This window comes from Amblyraja radiata, chromosome 20, assembly GCF_010909765.2.
Source record: "Amblyraja radiata isolate CabotCenter1 chromosome 20, sAmbRad1.1.pri, whole genome shotgun sequence".
Lineage (NCBI taxonomy): Eukaryota > Metazoa > Chordata > Chondrichthyes > Rajiformes > Rajidae > Amblyraja > Amblyraja radiata.
The window spans coordinates 2,910,072-2,925,368 of NC_045975.1; positions in this window are offsets into that span (position 1 = coordinate 2,910,072).

Here is a 15,297-nt window from a genome sequence, read left to right on the forward strand (position 1 = left end):
GGGGAGTGTGGTCTGTGTGATGGACTGGGCTACATCTACAATGGTGGGGAGTCTGGTCTGTGTGATGGACTGGACTACATCCTCAAGATGTATTAAGAATAAAGGGCATGCCAGTTAGGACTGAGATGAGAAAAAACCTTTTCACCCAGAGAGTTGTGAATCTGTGGAATTCTCTGCCACAGAAGGCAGTGGAGGCCAATTCACTGGGTGAGAGAGAGAGTTAAATTTAGCTGTTAGGGCTAACGGCATCAAGGGATATGGGGAGAAAGCAGGAACGGGGTACGGAATCTGGATGATTGAGATTGGCCGGGTGAAATTTTAATACTTTTGCAGCACGTAGTAAGAAGGTTAACTAATTTTATTTATTTATTTATTCATTTATTTTTGTACTATTATTTTCTCCACAAAATGCCTTGGGGAAGAAGCAGCAGGCAAGCATGGAAGTAATAGACCAAGATGTCACGAGGAAGGAAAATGAAAATAAATACAATATCCCAATACCTCAAGGTTAATACTGCAATAAGATACACAGTGCTGGAGTAACTCAGCGGGTCAGGCAGCATCTGTGGAGAACATGGATAGGTGACGTTTCACAGAGTGCTGGAGTAACTCAGCGGGTCAGGCAGCATCTGTGGAGAACATGGATAGGTGACGTTTCACAGAGTGCTGGAGTAACTCAGCGGGTCAGGCAGCATCTGTGGAGAACATGGATAGGTGACGTTTCACAGAGTGCTGGAGTAACTCAGCGGGTCAGGCAGCATCTGTGGAGAACATGGATAGGTGACGTTTCACAGAGTGCTGGAGTAACTCAGCGGGTCAGGCAGCATCTGTGGAGAACAGGGATAGGTGGCATTTTTGGTCGGGACCCTTCGAGTTTTGTTTAGTTTATTGCCAATTGTTCCGAGGTACAGTGAAAGGCTTTCTTGTTGCGTGATATCCAGTCAGCGGAAATACTATACATGATTACACGCGAGCCGTCCACAGTGTACAGATACAGGATAAAGGGAATAACGTTTAGTGCCAGGTAAAGTCCCATTCAAATTCGAGTGCTGGAGTAACTCAGCGGGTCAGGCAGCATCTGTGGAGAACATGGATAGGTGACGTTGCGGGTCGGGACACTTCAACAGACTGACTATGAATGCCATGAATGTGTGGGACTTGAATGAAGGCATACTCTAGACTGGGCAAACCAAAATGGTAGTGCGGTTATATACAACTTTCAATTCAAGTCAAAGCTACTTTGATAGAATGATACTTCGTTACCACATGTACATAAGTAAAGTGAAATTATTTGCCGTGAAATGAGAACGTAGCCACAATATTGTCAAAGAAAGAAAAAGTATAAAGATAATCTGGATATTACGGCAATAGCAATCTTTCCTCTTTTTACCTAACATATTTACAGAGAATACGGAAACAGCAGTTAAATTATCTTACAGTTTCTGTCTATTCTCGCAGAAGAAGAAACCAATAACCTTTCAGAAATATCGAGTGGATGAATAAAGGAACCACAAAATGTACAGTTTTCGTCGGTACACAAAATTGCTGGGGAAACTCAGCGGGTGCAGCAGCATCTATGGAGCGAAGGAAATAGGCGACGTTTCGGCCCGAAACGTCGCCTATTTCCTTCGCTAGTCTGAAGAAGGGTTTCGGCCCGAAACGTCGCCTATTTCCTTCGCTCCATAGATGCTGCTGCACCCGCTGAGTTTCCCCAGCAATTTTGTGTACCTTCGATATTCCAGCATCTGCAGTTCCTTTTTGTACAGTTTTCGTCTCCTGGTTTGAGCAACACTGGGTTGTCAAACGGGCCCATCAGCGACTGCACTACCTGAGGAAACTCAAACAGGCCTCACTCCCCACCAACATCCACAGGGCTTTCTACAGGGGCACGGTGGAGTCTGTACTCACGTACTGCATGAACACGTGATACTCCAACTGTAACTGCTCAGACAGGAAGTCTCTGCAGAGGGTAGTGAAGGGAGCAGAGAGGATCATTGGCGTCTCCCTACCCTCGGTACAAGAACTGTTCCAGAGCCGCTGCCTGAAAAAAGCTCTGAGCATAGCAAAGGACAAACTGCACCCCCTCCACACACACCTCGATCTCCTGCCATCAGGAAAGAGATACGGTAGCATCAAAGCCCGGACTACCAGACTGCTAAACAGCTTCCTGCCACAGGCTGTGAGGCTGCTAAACAGTCACTCTGTACTCACAGTCACCTGATACTGCGGCTTTGCACTGACATTTTAATAACTCTGGCACTGGCCACTCAAATCAGCTGCCCTGGACATTTTAATGACTGTTTTAACTGTATTTTAATGTTGCTGTTTTACCTGCTTTTAACTATTTATACTGTTTCATCAGGGACTGGATTGTTTTTACTGTTATTATGTGTGAAATGTTTTAAGTTTCATGTGCGATGCTCCGGTATTCCCTGGGAAACGTCTTCTCATTTTGCACTGTACAACTGTTGCTTTGCAAGATGACAATAAAGGTTGATTTGGATTTGTGATTGAGGCAGTGCAGCGTAGGTTCACGAGATTGATCCCTGGGATGGCGGGACTATCATATGAGGAAAGATTGAAAAGACTAGGCTTGTATTCACTGGAGTTTAGAAGGATGAGGGGGTATCGTATAGAAACACATAAAATTATAAAAGGACTGGACAAGCTAGATGCAGGAAAAATGTTACCAATGTTGGGCGAGTCCAGAACCAGGGCCCACAGTCTTAGAATAAAGGGGAGGCCATTTAAGACTGAGGTGAGAACATTTTTTTTCACCCAGAGAGTTGTGAATTTGTGGAATTCTCTGCCACAGAGGGCAGTGGAGGCCAAATCACTGGATGGATTTAAGAGAGAGTTAGATAGAGTTCTAGGGGCTAGTGGAGTCAAGGGATATGGGGAGAAGGCAGGCACGGGTTATTGATTGGGGACGATCAGCCACGATCACAACGAATGGCGGTGCTGGCTCGAAGGGCCGAATGGCCTCCTCCTGCACCTATTTTTTATGTTTCTATGTTTCTAAATGGAATGGGTAACGGGCCTGTCCCACTTAGGCGACTGCCAGCGACTAGGCTGTCCCCACGTGGTTAGCCGGGGTGTTGCCTGTACGGTCGTGAATCGTCTGCTCAGTCGCCATAAGAGTCGTAGCGTCTTTCTGGTCGCCGCTGGATTTTGAAATTTCAACATTTTTCGGCGACAGTCGTCGACCGTGGACTTGTCTTCTCCTGACGTAGGTGCTGGTCGTAGGTCGTCGTAGGTTGTCGCCAGGAAGACGTAGGCTGTCGCCATTGCTGACTTCGGTGAATTCCATTGTCGTAGTTGCCGATAGTCAGCTAAAAAATCGTCTAAGTGGGACAGGCCCATTAGTCCAGTCGCCGGTTTTTCGACGACCTGCTACGACTATGACAGTCGCCGGCAGTCTCTTAAAAAAATCGCCTAGTGGGACAGGCCCTTTAAAAATGGTTGGTGTTAACATGGGATAATTGTTACGTCATCAGTGCCCTTTATGTGGCTCCTCTTTGCATACCTTGAGTACACAAAACTCAGACTGTCACTGTGACTTGTTGCAAGCGACAATAAAATATAAGGTAAAGTAATGCCCCTGTCCCACTTAGGAAACCTGAACGGAAACCTCTGGAGACTTTGCGCCCCACCCAAGGTTTCCGTGCGGTTCCCGGAGGTTTTTGTCAGTCTCCCTACCGGTTTCCACTACCTGCAACCTCCGGCAACCACCTACAACCTCCGGGAACCGCACGGAAACCTTGGGTGGGGCGCAAAGTCTCCAGAGGTTTCCGTTCAGGTTTCCTAACGCACGATGGCGCAGCGGTAGAGTTGCTGCCTTATGGCGGTTTCAACTCCAGAGACCCGGGTTCGATCCCGACTACGAGTGCTGTCTGTACGGAGTTTGTACGTTCACCCCGTGACCTGCGTGGGTTTTCTCTCCGAGATCTTCGGTTTCCTCCAACACTCCCAGAGACGTGCAGGTTTGTAGGTTAATTAGTTGAATCAAAAATTGTCCCTAGTGCGTGCAGGGTAGTGTTAGCGTGCGGGGATCGCTGGTCGGCGCGGACTCGGTGGGCTGAAGGGCCTGTTTCCGCGCTGTATCTCTGAACTAAACTATCAAATTGTGGGGATCAGCAGATCTGGGCCAAAACAAATCAGCATTAGTTAAAAAAAAAAAAAAAACAACTCCTGGAGAAATTAATGGAACTGGAAGCCAATACGTCCGGAAACCTAATGACATATAACCCAATGTTTCCCAGAATGCGACTGTGCAAATGGTCTATAGATTAGTTGTCATCTAGGAACTATTGACCGTAGTCCACAATGATTGAAAGGTAGCAAATGGTCTCCAATGATAGTTCGCTAAATCCTCTTTCTCTCGCTCACAATGTAATCTCTTGTTGGTGACATCTATCTACCGGGAAAAAAAAAGATTTAATAAAAAATCAATTGTGTTTTTAGTGAAGTTTGACAATATCTTCTTTGTTGTAGAGGGGGTTCAGGCAGGCATCATTGGGTCAAATTAAAGGGAGATATTTTTCAGATTGTGCATAGATGGAACTGCTCTCCATTCCCGAGTTAATGTCGTGTGAAGTGAAAGCACGGCGTAGGCTTGGCGATCGCTTCGCCCAACACCTGTGCTCGTTCCGCATTAACCAACCTGATCCCCCGGTGGCTCAGCACTTCCACTCCCCCTCCCATTCTGAATCCAACCTTTCTGTCCTGGGTCTCCTCCATGGCCAGAGTGAGCACCACCAGAAATTGGAGGAACAGCGCCTCATATTCCGCTTGGGCAGTCTGCACCCTAGCGGCATGAAGATCGACTTCTCTAATTTCCGGTAGCCCTCGCTGTCTCATCCCCTTCTCAGCTCTCCCTCAGCCCTCTGGCTCCTCCTCTTCCTTTCTTCTTCCCATCCCCCCCCCCCCCCCCCACCCCCACACATCCACCCCATCCTACATCAGTCTGAAGAAGGGTTTCGGCCCGAAACGTTGCCTATTCCTTCGCTCCATAGATGCTGCCTCACCCGCTGAGTTTCTCCAGCACTTTTGTCTACCTGTGTTAAATTAAGACGTGGTCAAGTTAATATGTGTATGTGATGCCCAAGAAATGAATGGTTGATCGATCAACATATTACATTGCAATGCCAGCTTTCTTTATGTCATTGGGAATCTTTTATCTCCAAACTGAACTAATCTAAACTTCTGAGGCTCGCAGCACTGAAAAGAAATGTTCAAAAGTAAAATGAAATCGCCAAATGATTTCTTTTTCCAATAGTGTGGGTTCAGTGTGACACAGAGTGAAACTATCATGTCAGCTAAAAGCTTTATATGTCCACCGGGATAAATCTAAGCCGAACGTCTGAAATAAAGTGGTGACTACACATGTAATAATCAGATAGCTGTTTCATTGTGAGCGTTGACAATAGGTGCAGGAATAGAGGCCATTCGGCCCTTCGAGCCAGCACCGCCATTCAATGCGATCACGGCTGATCATCCCCAATCAGTACCCCGTTCCTGCCTTCTCCCCATATCCCCTGACTCCGCTATCTTTAAGAGTCCTATCTAGCTCTTTCTTGAAAGTATCCAGAGAACCGGCCTGCACTGCCCACTGAGGCAGAGAATTCCACAGACTCACAACTCTCTGTGAGAAAAAGTGTTTCCTCGTCTCCGTTCTAAGAGATACAGCGTGGAAACAGGCCCTTCGGCCCACCGAGTCCACGCAGACCAATGATCACCTTATATGCCAGCACTATCCCACGCATGCTAGAGACAATCTACAATTTTACCGAAGCCAATTAACCAGCAAACGTGTGTGTGTGTGTTTGGGATGTGGGAGGAATCTGAAGCACCCAGAATATCCCTATTCGGACTTTATCTTGCACCCAACATTATTCCCTTCATCCTGTATCTGTATGTGTGGATGGCTCGATTGTAATCATGTATAGACTATCTGCTGACTGGAGAGCACCCAGCAAAAATGCTTTTCACTGTAGATAGACGCAACATGTTGGAGTAACTCAGTGGGTCAGGCAACAACTCAGGAACAAAGGAATTAGGTGATGTTTCGTGTTGGTACCCTCCTTTGGACCAACCCAAAATGTCACCTATTCCTTTCCTCCAGAGATGCTGCCTGACCCGCTGAGATACTCCAGTGTTGTGTGTCTATCTTTGGTATAAACCAGCATCTGCAGTTCCTGGGGTGGGGGATCTTAAACCTAGACCGTGGGATAGTCAGTAGCCCCAAGTCGGCCGACCTGAGGGACCTGGAGGTAGAATGGTGGGTTAGAAGATTTTTGATATGGGGAGGGGGGGGGGGCAAGCCCGTTAAGGGCTTTGTATACATATAGGAGGAGCTTGAAGTTGATTCTGTACCATACTGGGAGCCAGTGGAGAGAGGCCAGGATCGGGGTGATGTGGTCCCTTTTACGGGTACCCATCAGAAGTCTCGCTGCGGCGTTTTGGACCAATTGCAGGCGGGACAGTGTTATTGTGAGGGGATCGCTGGTCGGTGCGGACTCGGTGGGCCGAAGGGCCTGGTCCAACATGGCCTCCATTGTATCTCTGAACTCAAAACTAAAATAAAGTCCCACTGTGTGCAGTAGACTGCATGGGATTTGGTGAATAATCCACATGAGATGACAGTGAAAGCTCTTATGCTAACCATGAGATGGCAGCATTATCTATCATTAACAGTGCAGTTTAAGAGCTTACAGAACTGCAAAGAGACACAAAATGCTGGAGTAACTCAGCAGGACAGGCTGCATCTCTGGAGAGAAGGAATGGGTGACGTTATACTGTTTAAGAAAGAACCGCAGATGCTGGAAAAATCAAAGGTAGACAAAAATGCTGGAGAAACTCAGCATCTATGGAGCGAAGGAATAGATGACATTTTGGGGTCACCCATTCCTTACTTTATACCGCAATTAATTTGACAAACCACGTGTGCTTTCAGTAAAATAAATCTCTTGCTCTTGTTTAGCTAAATATTCGAATTTCTGATTTTTATTGTTATTATCCAGTTGATTCGCTTAGTTTAGTTTGGAGACACAGCGCGGAAACAGGCCCTGCGTGAGCGGGTGATCGATGGGCGCGTGGACTCGCGTCTGAAGAAGGTTCTCGATCTGAAACGTCACCCATTCCTTTGCTCCATTGATGCTGCCTCATCCACTGAGTTACTCCAGCTTTTTGTCTACCTCTAAAAGAAACAGATGGATTGAGATGGAACTAATGGAATGCAAGAAGCATTTTTATTATTACTTGATGCTGGTAATTTAATTTTATAAATGTTGTATAATTTATCATAATTTATCATTGGCCTACTTTGGGAATGAATATACATGGAATCGTAATCCTTTTCAGGCTTGTTTCCATTGAAAACTTTTCTGTGTACTAGATCCAGATCCAGATCCAGGGGGGTCCACCGAAAGATCAAAGAGGGACCTGATGTGGGGTGGGGGCGCCAAGAACGACAAGGGCCCATTGGGGACTACATTGAACGCTCTGTAACCGTGTCGATGCCCTGTACATAGCGACCCTTTGCATACCATGTGTGTGGCACGCATAAGAAAGAATTTCACCGTGACATGTCACATGTCACAATAAAGTATCATTCATTCAAGTCTGCCAACAGAATGAGAGCTGGTGACTATGTCACGGGATAGTTTTATGATCCAATTTGTCAAGTTGCCAACTACAACTGAACATCAGCTAGGCCTGGATATTATACGCGCCCAGTGGAGCATCCACTGTGCAGATGCAGTGACCCGTGGCCACAGAGTGGTTATATTTAAGATGATCTATTTATCAGGACTGATGAGGATCAGGACAAAAATGCATTGCCTTTAAAAAGATAGCTACTTCAGACATGAGCGGAGAACAAAAGGAATGTTTTTGGCCAATATATTTCTGCCGCTTATATCCTGACTACGGGTGCTGTCTGTACGGAGTTTGCACGTTCTCCCCGTGACCTGTGTGGGTTTTCTCCGGGTGCTCCCATACTCCAAAGACGTGCAGGTTTGTAGGTTGAATGGCTTCGGTAAAATTGTCATGAGGTCATAAGGATAGGAGGAAAATTAGTCCATTCGGCCCATCACCTTTACTCCGCCATTCAATCACAGCTGTTCTATCTCACCCTCCTAACCCCATTCTCCTGCCATCTCTCCATAACTTCTGACTCCTGTACTAATCAAGAATTAGCACAGTAGGTTTAACATAGAAATAGATTCATGAGGAGGCCATTCGGCCCTTCGAGCCAGCCACATATTCATTGTGATCATGGCTGATCGTCCCAAATCAATAACCCGTGCCTGCGTTCGCCCCATATCCCTTGATTCCACTAGCCCCTAGAGCTCCATCTAACTCTCTCTTAAATCCATCCAGTGATTTGGCCTCCACTGCCCTCTGTGGCAGGGAATTCCACAAATTCACAACTCTCTGGGTAAAAAAGTTTTTTCTCACCTCAGTCTTAAATGGCCTCCCCTTTATTCTAAGACTGTGGCCCCTGGTTCTGGACTCGCCCAACATTGGGAACATTTTTCCTGCATCTAGCTTGTCCAGTCCTTTTATAATTTTATATGTTTCTATAAGATATGCCCCTCATCCTTCTAAACTCCAGTGAATACAAGCCTAGTCTTTTCAATCTTTGTGTGTGCTAGTGATCGCTGGTCAGCACGGAATCGATGGGCCTAACGGCCAGTTTCCACATTGTTAGCCCTCCAGTTCAATGAGTCTACTTGCCAAACACACAAGAAAAACAATGAAGACCTAATGGATAGAGTTTAGTTTTAGGATACAGCGCAGAAACAGGCCCCTCAGCCCACCGAGTCCGCGCCGACCAGCGATCCCCGCACACTAACACTATCCTACACACACTAGGGACCATTTTTACATTTACACCAAGCCAATTAACCTACAAACCTGTACGTCTTTGTAGTGTGAAAGGAAACCGAAGATCTCGTAGAAAACCCACGCGGGTCACGGGGAGAACGTACAAACTCCATGTAGACAGCACCTTAGCCGGGATCGAACCCGGGTCTCCGGCGCTGTAAGGCAGCAACTCTACCGCTGCGCCACCGTGCCCGTCTGTTCATTAATGCCCTGCTATTTGCTGCATAAATTCTCTAAATACTTCACCTCACACTTATTCTCATTAAATTCTATATGCCAGCTCTCTCACCCACTTTCCCACACATCTTATAGAGGTGTATAAAATCATGAGAGGAATAGATTGGAATAGATACACAGAGTCTCTTGTCCAGAGTAGTGGAAACAAGAACCAGAGGACATAGGTTTAAGGTGAGGGGAGAAAGATTTAATAAGAATCTGAGAAATAACTTTTTTCACGCAAAGGGTGGTGGGTGTATGGAACGAGCTGCTGGAGGAGATAGTTGAGGCAGGGACTATCACTGTGTTTAATAGACACTTGGACAGGGACATGGATTGGAGAAGATTAGAGGGACACAGGACTAGTTTAGAGGGGGCATCATGGACAGGTTGGGCCGAATGGCCTGTTTCCGTGATGGATGACTCTAACTTTGATTCCATAAAAGATCTACTTTTATTTTCAGCTGTAATCATCACAAGCTTGAAAGGCAAAACGTTTGTACTGGATTGTGGGAGGAGTGAGGATGTGGTCATAAGTGATAGGAGTAGTATTAGGCCATTCAGCCCATCGAGTCTACTCCACCATTCAATCATGGCTGATCTCTGCCTCCTAACCCCATTCTCCTGCCTTCTCCCCATAACCCCTGACACCCGTACTAATGAAGAACATATCGGGACATATGACAGTAAAACACTCTTGACTTTCTTGCGATAGACACAAGATGCTGGAGTAACTCTTTCTCTGGCAACGCCACGGGGCAAATGGATATCCGTCTGAGAGAACAGAGAACATTTATTTAGCACAGTGAAAACACAATGCAGCGGGCAGTGCGGCAGCCGCTGTTATTGATCGGTGTGCCGGGGGGGGGTTGAAGCAGCAAAGCTCAGTCTTGGAAGTCAAAGATCTATAATGATCTATAATGTTACCCGTCACAGCTTAGTTTAGTGTATCTTAGCCTTTTTTAGTTTATCTCAGATTAGATTATTTTAACATATTCCTTGGCAAATTTCTTGTATGTGTACATACTTGGCCAATAAACTCATTAATTTATTAGCTGATTAATTTATTAATGGATTAATTAATTCATATCTTAGTTTATTAACTTATTTTATCTTAGTGCGCCTTAGTTTACTCTGGTTTAACTTAGTTTAGCTAAACTTATTTTAGATTATCGTATGTAGACAAAAATGCTGGAGAAACTCAGCGGGTGAGGCAGCATCTATGGAGAGAAGGAATAGGTGACGTTTCGGGTCGAGACCCTTCTTCAGACTGATGTGGGGGTGGGGAGGGGGCGGGAAGAAGAAAGGAAGAGGCGGAGACAGTGGGCTGTGGGGGAGCTGGGAAGGGGAGGGGAAGGAGGGAGAAAGCAGGGACTACCTGAAATTGGAGAAGTCAATGTTCATACCGCTGGGGTGTAAACTACCCAAGCGAAATATGAGGTGCTGCTCCTCCAATTTGCGGTGGGACTCACTCTGGCCATGGAGGAGGCACAGGACAGAAAGATCGGATTCGGAATGGGAGGGGAAGTTGAAGTGCTTATCTTAATAGCTTGGTTTAATTTAGTTTATTGTCACGTGTACCGATGCACAGCGTGCGTGGTCACGAGTCAGCAGAAAGACAATGCTCGATTACAATCAAGCCGTCCACAGTGTACGGGTACTGGATAAAGGGAATAATGTTTAAGATACATTTAGGCAGGTACATGGATAGGACGGGTTTGGAGGGATATGGGACAGATGCAGGCAATAGACAATAGACAACAGGTGCAGGAGTAGGCCATTCGGCTTGTTGAGCCAGCACCGCCATTCACTGTGATCATGGCTGATCATCACCAATCAGTACCCCGTTCCTGCCTTCTCCCCATATCCCCTGACTCCACTATTTTTAAGAGCCCTAGCTAGCTCTCTCTTGAAAGCATCCAGAGAACCGGCCTCCACCACCCTCTGAGGCAGAGAATTCCACAGACTCACTGCTCTCTGTGAGAAAAAGTGTTTCCTCGTCTCCGTTCCAAATGGCTTACCCCTTATTCTTAAACTGTGGCCCCTGGTTCTGGACTCCCCCAACATCGGGAACATGTTTCCTGCCTCTAGCGTGTCCAAGCCCTTAACAATCTTATATGTTTCAATGAGATTGCCTCTCATCCTTCTAAACTCCAGAGTGTACAAGCCCAGCCGCCCCATTCCCTCAGCATATGACAGTCCCGCCATCCCGGGAATTAACCTTGTGAACCTACGTTGCACTCCCTCAATAGCAAGAATGTCCTTCCTCAAATCAGGGGACTGGTGTAGGTGGGACATGTCGGCCGGTGTGGGTAAGATGGGCCGAAGGCACTGTTTCCACACGTTATGATTCTATCTATTGACTTAAGAAACCTGCTGGAGAAGCTCAGCGGGTGCAGCAGCATCTATGGAGCGAAGGAAATAGGCAACGTTTCGGGCCGAAACCCTTCTGGGTTTCGGCCCGAAACGTTGCCTATTTCCTTCTGAGTTTCGGCCCGAAACGTTGCCTATTTCCTTCTGAGTTTCGGCCCGAAACGTTGCCTATTTCCTTCGCTCCATAGATGCTGCTGCACCCGCTGAGTTTCTCCAGCATTTTTGTCTACCTTCGATTTTCCAGCATCTGCAGTTCCTTCTTAAAGACTTAAGAAACCTTCCTTGTTATCTACAATCGCATCATTCGATTGTCCATTCCCCTGCACCTGGGCTATATTTCCCACTTTGACGAAATATTTATCTTGTGCAAACATTTCTATATTTTGAATGAATCTCATCATACTTATTAATATTTATCACTGCAAACTAGTTGATGCCAATTGTTTAAATATAGCACTTATAGACATAGAAAAACATAGAAAATAGGTGCAGGAGTAGGCCATTCGGCCCTTCGAGCCTGCACCGCCATTCAATATGATCATGGCTGATCATCCAACTCAGTATCCCGTACCTGCCTTCTCTCCATACCCCCTGATCCCTTCAGCCACAAGGGCCACATCTAACTCCCTCTTAAATATAGCCAATGAACTGGCCTCAACTACCTTCTGCGGGAGAGAATTCCAGAGATACACCACTCTCTGTGTGAAAAATGTTTTCCTCATCTCGATCCCAAAAGATTTCCCCCTTATCCTTAAACTGTGACCCCCTTGTTCTGGACTTCCCCAACATCGGGAACAATCTTCCTGCATCTAGCCTGTCCAACCCCTTAAGAATTTTGTAAGTTTCTATTAGATCCCCCCTCAATCTTCTAAATTCTAGCGAGTACAAGCCGAGTCTATCCAGTCTTTCTTCACATGAAAGTCCTGACATCCCATCATCTTTTACATGAACATTTTCCTTCACTTGATTATGGATAATTTTTTTTTAATGCATTTGTATTGTGTTCCGCTCGTTAATGGGGAGCGAGATTGGGTGGTAAAATAGATTTATGGAGATATTGAAAATCGCTGTGAAGGATAGGAATTGCTTCAATGTTTCTCAAAGTCCAATTAAAGGTAATTCTGTCAGAAGGTGGTATTTTACAACCCGACAAACATCCTTGTTTCGGAGGAATCGTTTTGAAATATTATAATTTGGAGGTTTGCTGCATTTGTAAGGTCTGAATGACAATAAAGGTATTCAATTCAATTCAATTCAATTAAATGCATTCGGATGCCCGCTGAATATGGTCAATTGACGCCCTTATTCCGTTCAAAGTGATTGCTCTGACTTTCACCTGCAGTGAAACAACACGTGAATGGTGGGAAATTGCATTCAAGTGATATTTTTTGTGAATTCGCAACGTTAAGCCGGAGATTTTGAATTAGGGAATTGTCAGAAGACCCATTGATGCGTGAAAGGAATTTATTTAATGCAGTGAAATAATGGCTAATTTCCCCCTCAGGCCTGCCGTTCATCATCAGATCGACACCTACCACGGAGATATCTGCTTGGGCAGTTTACACCCCAGCGGTATGAACATTGACTTCTCCAATTTCAGGTAGTCCCTGCTTTCTCCCTCCTTCCCCTCCCCTTCCCAGCTCTCCCACAGACCACTGTCTCTGCCTCTTCCTTTCATCTTTCCGCCCCCCCCCCCCCCCCCCTCCACATCTCGACCAGAAACGTCGCCTATTTCCTTCGCACCATAGATGCTGCCTCTCCCGCTGAGTTTCTCTGGCATTTTTGTCTGCAATGGAGATATCTCCCAGAGGTAAATTCATCACCAGTGGCATCCACAATTGGAGTAGCATGGTGGCACAGCAGTAGAGTTGCTGCCCCACAGCACCGGAGACCCAGGTTCGATCCTGGCTACGGGCACTGTTTGTACGGAGTTTGTACGTTCTCCCAACATGACATGGGTGGGTTTTCCCCAGGTGCCCCGGTTTCCTCCCACACTCCAAAAACTGGTTTGTAGGTTATTTGGCTTTGGTAAAAATGTTAAATTGTTCCTGGTGTGTGTAGGAAGGTGCTGGTGCCCAGGGATCGCTGGTCAGCATGAGCTCAATGGGCCGATGGGCCTGTTTCCACGCTGAATCTCCAAAACCAAACTAACTGAGGATTACACGGGTTAGGACTATCGGAAGGTACATTTCATTGGAACAGAAGTGTTGAAAGTATATTTGGATGCTCCAAGGATGAGCTGATGTTGAAAGCCACAATCCGTAAATAAATTGCACAAAGTGCTGGAGTAACTCTGAGGGTCAAACAACATCTCCGGAGAAAAGAAGGAATGGGTGAAGAAGGGTCTCGACCCGAAATGTCACTTACATTCACACAAAGCCAATGTACCTACAAAGCTGTACGTCTTTGGAGTGTGGGAGGAATTTTCTTAGTCATTTTTGGCTGGCAGTGTACAAATGTTTTCTCAAATCCATGTATTTTTCTTGTTCATTGAAGTCAATAATAGACATTAAGTACTCACCAGACAATATTGTTGTCAAATTAATGGTTGGTAGCAGTTTCTGCAATTACACCTATTACAGTCACATAATCATCTGCCTTGCATGAATCCAAGTGGAAAGGTTATCACCGAAAATGAGTCGTGCTTGATTTATTGATTCTCAATCGTGTTACATTACCTGGTGAAATTTGTGAATATGAATACATTTTAATTCAAACGGTATGGGCGGCACGGTGACGCAGCGGCGGTGGAAAGCATCTTGTCCGGGAACATTACCATCTGGTTTGGGAATTGCTCTGCCCAGGACAAGAAGGCTCTGCAGAGAGTAGTGCGTTGGGCCGAACGCACTATGGGAACTTCACTCGCCCCCCTGCAGGACCTATACATCAGGAGGTGCAACTCCAGAGCCAATAAAATCATGGGAGACCCCTTCCACCCCTGCAACGGGCTGTTCCAGCTGCCACGTTCAGGCAAACGCCTCCGTTGCCATGCTGTGAGAACGGAGAGGTTGAGAAGGAGTTTCTTCCCAGAGGCCATTCGGACTGTAAACTCCTATCTCACTAGGGACTAACTCTACTGAACGTTTTTCCTTCGGCCCACAATATTTAATATGTAAAAGAATAGTTTGTAGTTTGTCTGGTTGTTTGTTTGTTTGTCTTTTTGCACAAAGTCCGCGAGCATTGCCACTTTTCGTTTCACTGCACATCTCGTATGTGTATGCAACGAATAAACTTGACTTGATTTGACTCACAGCGGCAGAGACTCGCGTTCCACCCTGACTGCGGGTGCTGTCTGGGATAAAGAACAATGAATGAAAGATATGCAATGAAGTAACGATGGTGAAGGAATCAGGCCATCGTTAGCTGTTTGTTGGGTGAGAACGAGAAGCTGGTGCGACTTGGGTGGGGGAGGGATGGAGAGAGATGGAATGCCGGGGCTACTTGAAGTGAGATAAATCACTGGGTTGCGGTCGAGGAAAGAGCGCTGACGTCGATCGCGGCCCTGCTTCCACCACCACGCACAAGAAGCACAAGAAGCGACAAGACAGACACCATTGCCTGTGGATGCTGAGTAGTGCGTTCAGCTCTGGCTGGACAACATCTAATCTTGTGTGTGGACCCGATAAGAAGAGTCTGTAAGGTAGACACAAAATGCTGGAGTAACTCAGCGGGTGAGGCAGGGCCTCGGGAGAGAAGGAATGGGCGACGTTTCAGGTCGAGACCCTTCTTCTTCAGACTTACACCATTACCTTACACTATTGAGTTCTTTCTTACACCACTGGGCTGTAAGCTTCCCAAGCAAAATATGAGTCTCACTCT